The 17,130-nt window shown below is 48.4% G+C and overlaps 1 long non-coding RNA gene across 1 annotated transcript; it reads right to left on the bottom strand.

The window, feature by feature from the left end:
- Window positions 1-14,776: 14,776 nt before the first annotated feature.
- LOC120371314 lies at window positions 14,777-17,122 on the bottom strand. Its single transcript, XR_005584267.1, has 3 exons — window positions 17,064-17,122; window positions 15,995-16,129; window positions 14,777-15,038 (listed from the first exon to the last, which is right to left on the bottom strand). It is a non-coding gene; the product is annotated as an uncharacterized LOC120371314 (long non-coding RNA).
- Between the last annotated feature and the right edge of the window lie 8 nt (window positions 17,123-17,130).

Below are 17,130 nucleotides of genomic sequence, written 5' to 3'. Positions count from 1 at the left end.
CTTGCATAATGCCGTCTGTGTTTTCTAGGCCTTTCCCTGGCATGCCATAAGATTTGTGTTTTTACCATTGATGCATGTTATGCTGTCGACAGTGATTCTGGGGCCTTTTGCTGAGTTGAAAGTTACTTTAGAACCCAAGTACAGTGTAGGAGTAGATCAAATCATTCCATGTAAGGTGTATTACTTTGCTTGTAACATTGAATACTTAATTGAACACTTAAGGAACTAGCTGAAGTAATCTTGGAGTTGGAAGCAATTAACGTTGAGAACTCATGGAGAATGGGTGAAGTCCCAGAGGACTGGAGAAGGGTGAGTACTGATCTCTAAAAAGGGGAACAAAAACGATCCAGGGACTTATAGGCCAGTCAACCTAACTTCGATACCTGGAAAGATACTGGAACAAATTATCAAACAATCTGTTTGTAAGCACCTAGAGGATAATACAGTTATAAGGAGCTGCCGCACTGGTGAGGCCTCAGCTGGAGTACCGCATCCAGATCTGGGTGCCACACTTAGGACAGAAGAATCCCATGCACCACTACAGACTAGGGATTGAGTGGCTAGGCAGCAGTTCTGCAGAAAAGGACCTGGGGATTACAGTGAACGAGAAGCTGGATATGAGTCAGCAGTGTGCCCTTTGTCATAGGTCTCACCCCCACTTAGAGCTGTTGGGTTCCAAAATGGGGACCTGCATTGACTCCCCTAAACTAAAATCCTAGTTTAGATCTGGTAAAAGCTGCCACCACCCAATAATGTACGTGTATTGGGACACAGTCCTTCCCCAAAATCCTTGGGGATCCCAAGAGCCCCAAATCCATGGAGTTCTTACACCTAGGAGAAATAAACCATTCCCCCCTGCTTCCTCCCCCCTCCCTTTTCCTAGGAGAGATACCGGGATCCAACTACAGAGGGATGCCGTCCTCCTCCCTCCTCCCCTTTCCCTGAGAATTCACCCAAGGAAAGATCAACCAAGTCCTTAACAGAAAAGATTTATTAAAGAATAAAAAGAAAGTAACTGCCTCTGTAGTACCAAGATAGAACAATACCCAGGGTCTAAACTTATCAATCTCTGGAGAGAATCCCCCCTCCTTTCTTTCTCAGTAAAAGCAATAACAGTACAGAATTAAAGAAATTCTATAGCAAAACACAGAATTGCAAATACAGAAATAAAAGTATAAGAATACCAGTTCCTTGCTAATACTCACTAGCTTGAATAGAAGAATTTATTGCAGAAACCTGGGAGGACTTGATTAAGATGTCTTGACTCCCTTAATTCCCAAGAGAGACTCTCTAAAAACAAAGAACAGAAAAAAAAACTTCCCTCCACAGGGATTTGAAATTATCTTGTCCCTGATTGGTCCTCTGGTCAGGTGTCCACAGGTACTGCTTGTTAACCCTTTACAGGTCGAAAAAAACCCTTAACCCTTAACTAACAGTTTATGACACCCTTGTTGCCAAGAAGGCCAATGACATATTGGGTTGTATTAGTAGGAGCATTGCCGCCATCGAGGGAAGTGATTATCCCCCTCTATTTGGCACTGGTGAGGCCACACCTGGAGTATTGCATCCAGTTTTGGTCCCCCCACTACAGAAGGGAGGTGGACAAATTGGAGAGAGTCCAGTGGAGGGCAACAGAAATGATTAGGGGGCTGGGGCACATGACTTATGATGAGAAGCTGAGGGAACTGGGCTTGTTTAGTCTGCAGAAGAGAAGAATGAGGGGGGATTTGATAGCAGCTTTCAACTACCTGAAGCGGGGTTCCAAAGAGGATGGAGCTCAGCTGTTCTCAGTGGTGGCAGATGACAGAACAAGGAGTAATGGTCTCACGTTGCAGTGGGAGAGGTTTAGGTTGGATATTAGGAAAAACTTGGTCACTAGGAGGGTGGTGAAGCACTGGAATGGGTTACCTAGGGAGGTGGTGGAATCTCCTTCCTTAGAGGTTTTTAAGGTCAGGCTTGACAAAGCCCTGGCTGGGATGATTTAGCTGGGGATTGGTCCTGCTTTGAGCAGGGGGTTGGACTAGATACCTCCTGAGGTCCCTTCCAACCCTGATATTCTAAGGAAGATGTGGACAAATTGGTTAGAGTCCAGCGGACAGCTAAAGTATTATAAAAAGTTTAGAAAACCTGGCCTATGAGGAAAGGTTAAAATCTGGCCTTATGTAGTCTTGAGAAAAGCAGACTGAGGGGGGACCTGATAACAGTTTTCAAATATGTTAAGGGCTTTTCTAAACAGGACAGTGATCAATTGTTCTCCATGCCCACTGTAGGTCAGACAAGAGGTAACTAGCGTATCTGCAACAAGGGAGATGTAGGTTACATATTAGGGAAATATTTCTACCTATAAGGGTGGGCAAGCTCTGGAAGAGGCTTCCAAGGGAGGTTGTGGAATCCACATCGCTGCAGGTTTTTGAGAACAGGTTGGACCAAAGCCCTGTCACAGATGGTCTAAATGTACTTGGTTCCTACCTTAGTGCAGGGAGCTGGGCTCAGTGATCTCTCGAGGTCCCTTCCAGCCTGACATTTCTATGATTCTTGGTTTGCACAGGTGCAACTGACTGGAGCTCAGTGTACAATGCTGTGGGTGAGGCACACGGAGGGTAGAATCCCGCTCACTTTTCCTGGGCTGTCTGCAGTAGTAGAAATATAGTTAGTCATTAATGTCAGCAGGGCTGACTCTGGACACGCAGTGTTGAGCCAGACAGTAAGAAGGTGCCATTCTGGCATAGTAACATTTCAGAGCACGTCTTGTTCAAAAGATCCCGAGATAGTAAACTGAATGGTACCAATTATTTTTTGTGGGAAATAATGAAAAAAGTATTTATATTTTCATCAAAATGTCCCACATTTCAATCAAAATAAAAAACATTTCTTAAAAAGCTTTTCAGTTAAAATGTTGTTGCTGTTTTTCTTCAAAAAACTAGCAAGCGTAACCAAAATTGACATTTTCCCACAAATTTTTTCTTTTTCAGTGAAAAGACTCATTTTGTCCAAACTCTCTTGAGAGAGAAAAAAGTCCATGTGGCTCTAGTAACTGTTGGGTTCCCCCCGAGACCTTCTCTACTGAGATCCCCAAGAACTCAGTTCCACCCACTCTTGTTACTCGGGTTCCTTTAGTGGCATCCAGCAAAGCCACGCGGAATTGATCCGACTCAATCGTAGAAGCCGGCTGCAGGGTACATTACAGATTCACATTACATAGAAATCCTCTCCCATGCTCTGTCCTCACACGGTCCATGTTCACCTACGCTTTATTTTTACATTCCCGGCTTATCCTGTCCATTGCCATCTTCTTCTTTGTGAATGGCAATGGGCAGCTGAAGGAGGAGAAGGGGACACAAATGTAGGGGAAGTTGCCGTGGGAGTTAATTTTCACTCTGAGCACTAGGAATGATTCATTTTGCTCTGGCTGGGAGTGTGCGGTTAATGAAAAGAACTTGGTCAAAGAGCTGAATTAAAAGCTCCTAGGCAGTGACACACCATCACGAGCGGCAGATGCATCCCTGCTGACTCCTGGAAGATGCATGTTGTTTACAGATTATAAATCAATAGTGGCTTGTCCCCTTCTCCTATAATATTTCTAATTTATTCCTTGTGATTCATTGACTTACTATCAAATTAACTAGATTAGACAGATTATTCAGTTCTCTTGGATAAAGCTGCCACAGTTTTATCTCTAGATTTCAACGTCTCAGTTTCCAGGCTATGGCATTCATAATAGACGGCTACTTATAGGGGGCCTGCAAAGGGAGTGCTCAGGCTCGTCGCTATGGTTAACCTTTTCTGCGGTCCTTGTTAGAAACCAGGGTGGGGGAATAGACTAGTGGTTCGGTTGTCCTAGGTGCTGTTCTCCACCCTGCCGCCAGCTTACGGAGTGATCTTGAGGAAGCCATTTAGGGTGACATTTGCCTTTGTGTACAATGGGCCCGTGTAAAGGCCCGTGTAGATTCCAAAGGAAGACTCTGATCATCTAGTGCAGGGGCGGGCAAACTTTTTGGCCTGAGGGCCACATCAGGTTTCCAAAATTGTATGGAGGGCTGGTTAGGGGAGGTGCCTGCCCCCTATCCAACCCCCCCTGCTTCTCGCCTCCTGACCCTCCCCTCCAGGACTCCTGACCCATCCCCCCACCCCACTTCCTGTCCCCTGACCACCCCTAGGTCCCCCACCCCTGACTCCCTCCCTGCCCCATCCAACCACCCCTTCTCCCTATCCCCTGACCTCCCTGGAACTCCTGCCCCTGACTCCCCCCGCCCCGCTGCCACAGCCAACCCCTCCTCTCCTTCCTGACTGCTCCCCCCCGGGACCCCTGCCCCATCCAACCCCCCTGTTCCCTGCCCTCTGACCGCCCCACCCCCATCCGCACCCCTGACCCCTGCCCTCACCCAGAGCACCAGGACAGGCAGCTGTGCCGCCCGGCTGGAGCCAGCCACGCCACGACGCAGCGCAGAGCACCGAGTCAGACCCGGGCTCTGCAGCTGCGCTGCCACCCAGAGCATTGCACCAGCGGCGCAGTGAGCTGAGACTGCAGAGGAGGGAGAACAGCGGGGGAGGGACCGGGGGCCAGGAGCTATGGGGCTGGGCAGCAGGGTCCCACGGGCAGGCCGTCGTTTGCCCACCTCTGATCTAGTGTGACCTCCTGTATAACACAGAGCAGAGAATTTCCCAAAATAATTCCTAGAGCAGAGCTCTTGATTTAAAAATTGCCAGTGATGGAGAATCCACCACACCCCTTGGTAAATTGTCCCAATGGTTAATTATCCTCACTGTTAAACATTTACACCTTATTTCCAATCTGAATTTGTCTAGCATCAACTTCCAGCCATGGATCAAGTTAGACCCGTCTCTGCTGGACTGAAGAGCCCATTATTAAATATTTGTTCCCTATGTAGATACTTATAGACTGTGATCATGTCACCCCTTAACCTTCTCTTTGTTAGACTCAAGGAGCTCAATCTATTTAGCTTATCACTAGAAATCAAGTTTTCTAATCCTTTAATCGTTCTCATGGCTCTTCTCTGAACCTTTTGAATTTATCAAAATCTTCCTTGAATAGTGGGCACCAGAACTGGACACAGGATTCCAACAGCGGTCACACCAGTGCCAAATACAGAGGTAAAAAAACCTCTCTACTCCTACTCAAGATTCCCCTGTTTATGCATCCAATGATCACATTAGCACTTTTGCCACAGTGTCGCACCAGGAGCCCATGTTCTTCTGATTACACACGCATGCACACACACCTTTTTTCAGAGTCCCTGCTTCCAGTGATAGAGTCCCCCATCCTGTACATCTGGCCTACGTTCTTTGTTCCTAGATGTATCCATTTACATGTAGCCGTATTAAAATGCATATTTGCTTGAGCCCAGATTACCATGTGATCCAGATCTCTCTGAAGTCAATGGACGTCGCAGGCCCTTGGTGCCACCGTTTAGTGTGGTGGGGCTGGGGAGAAGCAGAACGTTGAAAGCCTCCACAAGCATAAGTGACAGCATCACGATGCGTCTCCAGAGAAGACGGGGAGGGAGAAGCAGCCTCTAACTTTAAGGATTCATTTTCTTAGGCATACCAAAAATTCTCAGTTGCACGTGTTCTGAAAACTCTTCTGAGTTGGGAGGCAAAATATTTGCTAATAAGCTTAAGGTATGTACAGTAAATTATTCTTTCTGGGTGAAGGAGGAGATGCCTAGAGTTTTGATCTTTGCCCTGCAAGGAAGTTCTCTGGCTGACAGAATTTGTGGACAATTAATTAGATTATGGAGTTTATCACCTAGTAATACAGTGGCGGCCTTTTAAAGACATCTCCTCAATACACAGTATTGTGGTAATGGGCTTATTCCTTTCTCAGGCATTAATGTCAGGCAATTTCACAGCATGGAGTGCTGCCAATATAATATACATTTGCACCAAGCAGCATTGTTCATGTATCAAATACATTCTTTAGCAAAGCTGATGGCTGTCATATTTTACCATGGTTGAACCTTATTTTTACTCATTTAATGGGCTTGTCAGGCACTTCATTTACAAGGCATGTGCTATAAAATAAGTCCCATGCAGACTTGGGTGTCGTAAACATGACTTTAAAAGGTTATATATGTAATTCCTTGTATCAGGTTTAGTATTTCATCAGGTGGGTTGCCCTGCAATCTTGTCAGAACAGTCACAAAATCATTATGAGTCAGACTAATAAAGAAAAGCATGTCACTGTTTTCATAGAAGAGCTGTGCAATTGCACACCTAATATGTGTGCACAGTTACTGTGGCTTTTCATACAAATCAGGTATCTGTACACCCAGTTGTCAAGCGAAGGAGTATTTGCATGATTCACCTAACATGGTTATGAGATGATTTGGTCTGGTCTATCTGCAAAAGTAAACTGTTCTGTAACGTGGTCAGGACACTCTCATCACGTTGTAACTGGGTTCTCTGACGTGTTTGTTGCGGTAGAGCCAGACCCTCAGCTGGTGTACATTGGTGCAGGCCATTGACTTCACAAGAGTATTTGCACCAGCTAAAAAATTGTCCTGTAGTGTAGACAAGATCTCAGAGGGAAAAGTGCCACCAACCCTCTTCTGAAAGAACCTGGGTTTTCTTTAGACATCTGCTATCCATGCAACCATCCACAGCAGACCTGGGTCGCCTTAAGGCGGCTGATGGAATACAGCTGGAAATAGCACGACTGTGGGACAGAACTAGCCTAATATCTGTGAGTCTCTGGTCCTGTATGGATGTGCAAATGGCAAGGAGGGCTAGACAAATGAGCACATGGTTGGGAAGAGATCAGAGTTCTGCCTCAGTTTTCCCATCTGTAAAATGGAGATACTTTCCCCGCCTCAGGGGGTGGGCTGGAGATCAGTGAATGTTTGTAAAGCACCGGGCACATAGGACTATGAGCTATTGTTTTAATAATCAATTATTGTGGACAGGGGCGGCTCCTGGCCCCAGCATGCCAAGCACGTGCTTGGGGTGGCATGCTGCGGGGGGCGCTCTGCCGGTCGCCGGGAGGGTGGCAGGCAGGGTGCCTTCGGTGGCATGCCTGTGGGAGGTCCACCGAAGCCGTGGGACCAGCGGACCCTCCGTAGGCACACCTGCGGGAGGTCCACCGGAGCCGCGGGACCAGAGGACCCTCTGCAGGCACGCCTGCGGGAGGTCCACTGGAGCCGCGGGACCGGCGACCGGCAGAGCGCCCCCCACAGCATGACTCCGTGCTTGGGGCGGTGAAATGTCTAGAGCCGCCCCTGATTGTGGAGAGGCCCATGATGAGGAGACAAAGAACTAGCCAGTGCTCTTTTAAAGACACGGTCACTGAAGGTCGGAGAGGATGTCTGTGTAGCCAAGGCAGCATGGCTGAGAAAAGGCAGCTGCAGTAAAAAATCCAGGTCATTGTTGTGACATAGGCTTTTCCAGGCCCAGTTTGTCCCGGCAGGGCCGGCTCCAGGCAGCAGTGGAGCAAGCTGGCGCTTGGGGCGGCATGTCTGGGTCTTCGGCAGCAATTCGGCGGCAGGTCCCTCATTCGCTCTTGGAGGGAAGGACCGGCCGCTGAATTGCCACTGAAGAATGAAGTAGTGCGACAGAGCAGCCGCCGAAGTGCCGCCGATCACGGCTTTATCCTTTTTTTTTCTCTTCGCCACTTGGAGCAGCAAAAAAGCTGGAGCTGACTCTGTGTACAGGACCAATTTCCCAAAGTGGTGACTGAGAGGGTACCTGTGCCATGGGCAGGGGCGGCTCCAGGCCCCAGCACGCCAAGTGCATGCTTGGGGCGGCAAGCCGCGGGGGGCGCTCTGCTGGCGCCGCGAGGGTGGAAGGCAGGCTGCCTTCGGCGGCTTACCTGCAGAGGGTCCGCTGGTCCCCTGGCTTCGGCAGACCTCCCACAGGTATGCCTGCGGAGGGTCCGCTGGTCCCGCGGCAGGCAAGCCGCCGAAGGCAGCCTGCCTGCCATGCTTGGGGCGGCAAAATGCCTAGAGCCGCCCCTGGCCATGGGGCTACAACAGCAAGGCCGGCTGATTCCCAGACCAGTCTCCACACTAGGAGACAGGAGCTTTGTCTCCCTTCAGTAGCTTATGCACTTACCAGGCTAGTGAGTCTCATGCAGCTGGTGGTGAAGGGATCTCGTCCTTCGGCTCAAGATGGAGTGGTTCCTACTGTCACTCGGCAGGCCCTGCTGTCAGCCCACATGTAGGCCATTACAAAAACACAGCAGAGGGTGCTCCTTGTCCAGTAGCCCCATGAACATGTACAGGGGAGCCTGGGATGCATTGCCTGGGAATACCTGTTCCTAGAGCTCTGTGCTCAATGGCATTCCCTCTACAGGTGTGTTGGAATGACAACACCAGCATAGATCCAGCCCTTCCACTCAGATTGTAAGTTCCCTGGGGCAGGGAGCACCTCTTTGGTCTGTGTTTGTACAGCACACGGGGCCATGGGATCCTGCTCAATGGCTGGGGCTCCAAGGTGCTGCAGTCATAGCAATAAATAGCAAGATCAATATTATTCATTCTAAAAAGACTTCTGGGGGGGCTGTTATGCTCAGTAAGTGCCTAATCTAAAGCCCATCCAAGTCAATGGAAAGATTCCCATTGGCTTGAGTGGGATTTGGATCAGGCCCTCAGCATGTGTATATCTGTGTGCTTGGGTTAAAAAATAAATCCTCCCCTTGCCACAACTGTATTTAGTAGGACAGGCCGTTAATCACAACATCTGTGTTGATAGGAACTTAACCATATCAATGCATCCAGGAGCTTCTTTGCTTCCTGCACTGCTATAATATTTGCATTATCAAAATTCTATATAATTGTCTTCTGGGGATATTGATTGTATTTTATTTTATTTGATAGTTTGTTTTCCTATTTGGCCAACAGTTGGAAAGTCTATTCCCACCCGGAGTCAGGCCCCTGCTTAGCCTGAGCTGTCTATTATCCGTAGCTCACTTATCTCTCGAATGCAATCCCTGGTGCAATGCAGTATTATTGTATGTTCCGTGTTCTCAAGGCTGAATTGCTGCACCACTACTGAGCCCAGCTCTTGTTGTGCAAATGAGCAGACTTTCACTTTCAGTGCATGACAGCCCCTCTATTCCCCTCCCACCACCACCACCACTTAGAACAGAAACCTCCCTCCGCGTGGAAAAGAAATGGAAGGATGGGGTCAAATCCACTCCCTTTCCCCTCTAGATTCTTTGGCTTTTCCTTGACAGAAGGTGGCAGGATTTTTCAGGACACTCTCTTCATTTGGAAACATCAGCCTCTCCTGCAAATTAAAGGGTTCCGTAAATCTCCCAGTGTGGGTTGTGCCCCTGGAATTTCAGCTCTGCAGGGTTTACATTTGAGGGTTTGCTGTGACGTGCAGAAGCCAACAGTAAATGAATGCATCCAGCCCACCCTCAGCATGGGAAATGTTCTCAGACTTTACACTAATTACCTTGTGCGTGTAGCTACTCACATTGCAAGTTGAAAACGTGTCGAGTTTCTGAGCAACCCCCAGCATAACTTCGTCCTGTGCAATGAGCCACACGTTGGTTAACAGACATGGCCCATATCCAGTTAGAAAACTATACAAGTACCTATGGACAGCAGGGCTTCCGAAAAAACTCTGGGGACAGACTGTATTTCCCCGCATTGCTGACGTGTCCCTGAACTGCCTGAAAAGCAGTGGCTGCCTCATAATTTTGAATGGCGTCCTTCTCTTGTTCAGGCAGGAGTTAATGCTAATATGTGGAATGTCTATAACTCCTCTGAGGTTACGATCTCAAAGCAATCCAGAAACGTTTAATGGAGCTATACTCGTACAGGCAGATAAACTGAGTCAAAGACAGATCAAGACCTCAATCCAGCAAAGCATGTAAGCACGTGTTTTTTAACACATAATTGCTTCGCTGTTTTGGGGCTCAAGGTCACACACAGAACGAGTGACAAATCTGGGAACAGAAGCCAGGATTCCTGACTTCACATCCTCTAGGCTAAAATAGGAAGTCACCTGGGAGAGCATTACACACTGGGAGAGCTGCAAGCAGACTGGAGGACAGATTAGAATTCAAAACAACCTTGGCAAATTGGAGAACAGGTCTGAAATCAAGAAGATGAAGTTCAGTAAAGACAGGCGCAAAGTACACCATTTAGGAAGGAAAAATCAAATGCACAACTCCAAAATGGGGAATAACTGGCCATGCAATAGTACTACTAGCAAGTGTCTGGGGGTTGTAGTGGATCACAAATTGAATATGAGTCAACAATGTGATGCAGTTGCAAAAGAGGCTAATATCATTCAGGGGAATATTAACAGGAATGCCGTTTGTAAGACACAGGAGGTAATTGTCCCTCTCAGCACTTCTGAGGCCTCAGCTGGAGTGCTGTGTGCAGTTTTGGGTGCTGCACTTTTGGAAAGATGTGGACAAATTGGAGAGAGTCCAGAGGAGAGCGACAAAAATGATCAAAGGTTTAGAAAACCTGACCTACCAGGAAAGGTTAAAAAAAAAATTATTCTTGAGAAAAGCAGACTGAAGGGGGAACCTGATAAGTCTTCAAATATGTTAAGGGCTGAAGAAGTGAGGTTTTTTACCCACGAAAGCTTATGCTCAAATAAATCTGTTAGTCTTTAAGGTGCCACCGGACTCCTAACTGTTCGCCATGTCCACTGAATGTAGGACAAGAAGTAATTGGCTTAATCAGCAGCAAGTGAGATTTAGGTAGATATTAGGAAACACTAACTATAAGGACAGTTAATCTGGAACAGGCTTCCCAGAGAGGTTGTGGAATCTCCACCATTGGAGGTTTTAAAGAACAGGTTGGACAAACACCTGTCAGGGATGGTCTATGCAGTGTTGTAGCCGTGTCGGTCCCAATATATTAGAGAGCCAAGGTGGGTCAGGTAATATCTTTTATTGGACCAACTTCTGTTGGTGCGAAAGGTACTCAGAGTGCCACAGCAAATTACAAAGCGGAGCAGATAGTTTAGCATAAGTAATTAGCACATATTCTAAGGGACCATTCAAGTGAAGTGGCCCGTTAACACCCCTGTAATCACAGGACAAAAAGAGCGGGTTAGTAGGTTACAGATTGTTGTAATAAGCCATAAATCTAGTGTCTCTGTTCAGTCCATGATTTGTAGTATGTAGCAGAGTCATTAATTTAAGCTCCTAGGCTTTTCTTTTGAAGGTGTTCTGCAGTTTTCCTTTGAGGCTGAGGACTGATAGGGAGTGATCACTTTGGTAAAAGTGTTCACCCATGGGTGATAGGGTGTTTTTCTCTTTTATCATTTTCCTCTGCAAGTTCATTCGAGAGAACAGTGATTGTCTGGTTTCACCCTTGTTGTTGTTATTGGGGCATTTAGTGCACTTTTGTTAAAACAAACAAAAAGAAGTATTTTTTCACACAACGCACAGTCAACCTGTGGAACTCTTTGCCAGAGGATCTTGTGAAGGCCAAGTCTATAACAGGGTTAAAAAAAGAACTAGATAAGTTCATGGAGGATAGGTCCATCAATGGCTATTAGCCAGGATGGGCAGGGATGGTGTCCCTAGCCTCTGTTTGCCAGAAGCTGGGAATGGGCGACAGGGGTTGGATCACTTGGTGATTCCCTGTTCTGTTCATTCCCTCTGGGGCACCTGGCATTGGCCACTGTTGGAAGACAGGACACTGGGCTAGATGGACCTTTGGTCTGACCCAGTACGGCTGCTTTTATTAGGTACGGCACATGTTGTGATAGGCACATGTAGGACCCACGGATCTTGAAAGGTGTGTTGTGAGGGGTGTTGGTCATTGTAGCAATGGAGGTATGTTTGCAGGTTTTGTTTCTATAGTTCTGGTGGGGTCTGGTGCTGCTTCGGGATGATCTAGTCTACTTGTTCCTGGCTCAGCACAGAAGCCTGGACTTGATGAACTCTTGAGTTCCCTCCCAGCCCTACATTTCTGTGATTCTCTTTAGCGTGACCCGTTAAGGAGAGATTGATAAGCCCTCTCTGAACGTGCAGCATGTCCTGGTGTGTGTGCGTGTGAATGTGTGCGTGTGCACACACAAAGGAGGTTTAAAACTTTTTCACTTTTCTGATCCCGGTGCTGCTGGCTGGTCACCCTGGCCAAGCTGCAGGAGCCTTGTGGCTGCTACGATTGATAATGCCTCAAACCCCAGAGCTAAACTTTGCAGAATTTTGAATCGAGTTCTGACTTTGTGGTTTGGAAAATATCTAATTTCACAGCCAAACTATGTCATTGCCAAACTAGTGGATAGTCAACTTTTTCTGAGATGGCTAATAGGTGACATTGCACTGCTCTGATATTGAATTGTGGTTCTTGTCCAGGTTTCTATCTCTATTTTATGTGTCTCTTTTGCCTGTTTTAATCTTAGCTGACTTGTTCAGTCAGACAATTCCAGTGATTAGTCGTCCTTTTCCTCCTTTTGAATTGTTCCTTTGGCTTTTTTGGGGAGGCGGCAAGATGCTATAGAAAAAGAAAATTTCCCTATTTTTTTAACATGCACTGTCAAAAGAAGCTGACCAGTTGTATGGAACTGCAAGGAAGGCCTGGTTGTGAAAAACTATTTCATTTGTTTCCTTTGGGTGGGGAGCGCCTACCAATGGAGTCCTCTTACCATTTTTAGCATAGACTTCATATGTCTTGCTATGCAATTGCCTTGCAATTCCTCCTAATTTCTCTTCTCCGCCTTTTCTCTCCATATCCCGTGTACATGTCACATGCTGGGAGATGCAGCTCCAGCTTCAAGCCTTTGGGAAAGAGGGAGTTCTCATGGAGGTAGGCCAGAGGATATTTTGAGTTCCTAACAACAAGAGAAAGAAAGCATTCCAGCCCTTGACAGAGCCAGTTAAAAACCAGGCGGTCCTGTCAACTTCTGTCAAGCACTCCGCCGTTTGATGAGGTTTCTTTCTGCCTTTCTTGGACTTTCTGTTAGGGGGGCAAATTAAAGTAATAAGACAGATAAAGAAAAATCCTTTTATGCTTATTCTGTCTGAACTCCTCATTCATTGTGAAGGTGTGTCTGTCTCTGAGCTTGTCATGTCATTCGTGTTGCTAGGAGGAAAGGGCAGGTGGGGGCATGGTGAGAGAATATATTTACAAAAATGATTAGGGGGCTGGGGCACATGACTTATGAGGAGAGGCTGAGGGAACTGGGGTTATTTAGTCTGCAGAAGAGAAGAGTGAGGGGGGATTTGATAGCTGCCTTCAACTACCTGAGGGGGGTTCCAAAGAGGATGGAGCTCGGCTGGTCTCAGTGGTGGCAGAAGTCAGAACAAGGAGCAATGGTCTCAAGTTGCAGTGGGGAAGGTCTAGGTTTGATATTAGGAAACTCTATTTCACGAGGAGGGTGGTGAAGCACTGGAATGGGTTACCTAGGGAAGTGGTGGAATCTCCATCCTTAGAGGTTTTTAAGGTCAGGCTTGACAAAGCCTTGGCTGGGATGATTTAGTCGGGGGTTGGTCCTGCTTTGAGCAGGGGGTTGGACTAGATACCTCCTGAGGTCCCTTCCAACCCGGATATTCTATGATTCTATGATTCTTGTTATGGTTTTTAAATTCAAACTTGCCTGTCAGAAACTGTCTCACTTTGCCTTGAACTCTCTGAAAGAATCGGCCTTTCTCTATCTGGGGCTGTGGTTACTGAACTCACCACATCATTCAGGGCAGTAGCTACTTGTCCATGATACCAAGTTATATACTTCCTTTATAATGGACTTTGTTTAGTTTAGTGCAGGTGAGAGATTCTGGAGTGACAGCTCATCACACTCGCGGTGACAGACATCACAGTTGCCATACAATAACCAAGTTAAATGTTGCCTCCAAGTCTTCAAAACACAATAGCTCCATGAGATCTTAGCTAGTCAGGTGCAAGGACAGGGCACTGGACTGGCCGTGAGGAGACCCGGGCTATAGTCCCAGTTTCTGCTGCTTGGTCTTGGCCAAGTCACTTAGCATGCTGCGTGTCTGTGTTTCCCTTGGTCTGTCCTGTATTTAGGCTGTCAGCACCTCAGGTCAGTGGGTCTCTACAGCCCATAGCCAATGGGGCCCCGAGCTGAGGCTTCTACGTGCTACTGTAATACAAATAAATAATAATGACTCGAGGCCACCAGAGACCATGGGGGATGGGGGGTCCAGTGTGAACCACGACAGCCTGAAGGACCAGGACCAGCATAGCCCCGGTCCTGCACTGACCTCCACGCAGGTGTAGGTGCCTGTCTGTGCACAGCTCACTGTAGGACTGGCTTCTAGATCATTCCAGCGAGCGTCCTCCCTCCTGGTCCATATCTGCAGTGAGGATGCCTTGTCCACCTGCCCTGGCATGCTGAGCCACATCCCAGTCATGCCAGCTGCTAAGAGCTTTCCCTTGCTGGCGCACTTCTCTGCCATACCTCCGGGCACTCTTCACTTCCCTCCCGCTATTCATTTAGCAATCGAGACATCTGGCGCTCCGGCCCTGCCTGATCGCAGGTTTAGAGGAGTGCGTTTTGGACAATGCTTGGTGTGAGGCGCTGCGTCTCAGTTTGAGAATTCCTCCCTCAACCACAGGACCTGGTCCCCACCCTGCCGAGCTCTCCAGATCTCTTCCCCAACCAACCAGCTTCTCCCCCAACCTGGGAGGCCCACCAGGGAGGTCTCCCCAATTGTGTGTGGCTGCAGCTGCTGCCCGAGTGTTACTGTTGTTGCTGTCTCTTCAGTCCTCATGACAGATGGTGCTGCAAAATGTACCTTGCCCAGTGACGTGCCATGTTCTCCTGCGAGCGGAGGTAGGGGACGCAGAGAAGGACGAGGGGAGCAACACAACACTTTGTTTGCTTTATTGATCAGTGCTTGCAGCACCTTGGAAAGATTGTTTTCCAGGCCTGCCCTTGGAAGGTGAGTTAGGAGGCATTGCTGGTTGCCAGCACCTGTTGTCAGACATCTCCCTGATTCCGAGTCAATCGATAGCTACGAGATACCGGCTGACTTTCTGGCAGGGTTACTGCAGCTGGTGCTTCCATCTTTCACACCTGTTCTCATTTGCTCCAGGGAGGTGCTGATGACAGCTCAGTGGCACCACATAGTTAAGAGGACCAACCTGTGGATAAGCAAACTTGGCCACTTGCTGTTTTCACAGCAGGTCTCAGAAAGGAAAGAAAATACCTGGCTTCTTGTAATTGCCTGTATCACCCTGTAGCTGATTCCGGGTGCTGACGGGCAGAAGAATATTTTTCATGCAGGTGGTGGTAAGGAAGAGGCAAGATGAACTGTCCTTATTGAGGAAGGGGAAGGGAATCTACCCATGATGGCTCCTGGGCCCCATGGCCCTCTTCTCAGCCCCATTGGATCCACCATCTCAGGGATTTCCCCAGCTGACCCCCGGTGCTGAGGTGAATCAGACACACCCTAGCCCAGGCCTGCCAGCCACCCTCCGCTCTCCTACGTTTCCATCACCTCTCCATTCATAGAGCCGAGGCAGAAGAGTGAGGCTGGTGCCACAGAGTGGGTTTCCCCCCACTCTGCGTAGTCAAGAGCACGCTCCCCACAACGGGGGTCTCTCCAAGAGACGTTCTAGGAGGCACGTTCTAGGAGGTGACTAGAGGCAGAGGAGGACAAACTGGGGAGCTGACCCTGCCGTCTTTGTGTGTCCTGCCTTGAATTCTAGGGGGAATCGGGGGTGTGTACAGAATGGAGGCCCAGGGAGAAATGCCAGGGAGGCAGAGGCAGAAGGTGGCTTTCTCAGCTTGGAAAGAGCTGTTCATTTGTGTGGGGTGGGTGGATTCTGAGTCTGATTTTCCTCTCCCCAACACCGGTGTAAACCCGCCCGAAACGCAGAGTGAGGGAAGAATGTGGCCGTTGTCTGAGCCTGAAAGGGGCTCCAGCCTCGAGGGTTTGGGTCCTCAGCTGCATTTACTTTTCAGCTGCCAAACCCCTATTAGTAATCGCCCTCCCTCCCTTGACGGAGCTCTGGGGTCACACTTCCAGGCGTGTCTCTGAGGCAGAATGTCTGATAGATTTCCATGAGCAAGCCCATTCTCCTGTTCGTTTCATTACCTGATGGTCTCTGGCAGCTCGGCACCGGGGAAGGAGTTTGTTGGCTGACTTAATTTGCTCAAGGATTTCATCAGGGTAGCTGCAAGAATTGCCGTTGTGTCATGCCAGCAGCTGTTCTGCCGCAGCCCCAAAGATCTTAGATGTCAAACGAAAAATGACAAACTCATTTACGTTCAGTTCCTTTGCGGGGGGTGGAGGGGGGGAAGGTGTGAACTGGAAAATAAATGCATTAAAAATAGGGGGCTAATTCCCTTCATCACAGACACACAGAACCAGCTGCCTTGGACGAAGAGAGAGAAATGTGTAGGCTATTGTAAAATGACTTGCTGGCTGCTGCCAGTGAGTATTTCCATGTATTAAACAGGGCAAAGCCAGGATCCTTTAAAAGCAACGGGTGAGCTTATGCACTGAGTTATCCCGGGCTGACCCATCATACGCTGGTGCAGCTGGGAGCAGAGCTTAATGCTGTGGGCCCAGTTCTCCCTTTCCACGGGACACACCAATACGCACGCACAGAGCACCACTCCCTTTACATCCAGAGAACCCGGACGCTGGGTTTGCAAAACGCAGCTACAGGCAGAACACAGGCCAGGAGGCCTGGCAGGGTATGAAGGCTGAACTGGCACCCTCTAGCGCCTTCACTTTTATAGCTACCCCATGAGCCCAGCTTGGCTCCTCTCAGCCACCCGGGGGCCTCTCCTGGATCTCAAGGGAGGGCACCTGGGCCACTGTTGGCAGGCGGGAGAGAGGAGAAAACAGCTGCAGGAGGGAGGGTTGCTAAGACTCTGCCGCTTTGCTTGCAGTGACCAATTCCCAGTGGCCAGCAGCTGGCATTGGAAGATGAATGACTTTAGCTTGGGGGTTAAAGGATGTGATCAGTGTGGAGCAAAGTGGAGCCAGAAGGGAAGAACATCCAAAAGACGGACAACAAAATTGAGTTTTCAGGCCTTGCTTAACTCTTTCCTCTCCCTCTATAGCAACAGCTGCTGTGTATTGAAAATGACGCCTACCCCCATCTATTAGTTTGACCCTTATAGTAGATGTTACTGCTGTTTATATACAATTTTACCAAGAGACGCTCAGCATCTGGGTTCCAGTGAAGTCCTGTTAATTCCCGATGAGCCTCAATGAGAAAC

The sequence above is a fragment of the Mauremys reevesii genome, linkage group 9 (assembly GCF_016161935.1).
Source record: "Mauremys reevesii isolate NIE-2019 linkage group 9, ASM1616193v1, whole genome shotgun sequence".
Taxonomy (NCBI): Eukaryota; Metazoa; Chordata; order Testudines; family Geoemydidae; genus Mauremys; species Mauremys reevesii.
Note: the sequence above shows the minus strand (reverse complement) of the source record. Positions and strands in the feature narration are given on the sequence as shown.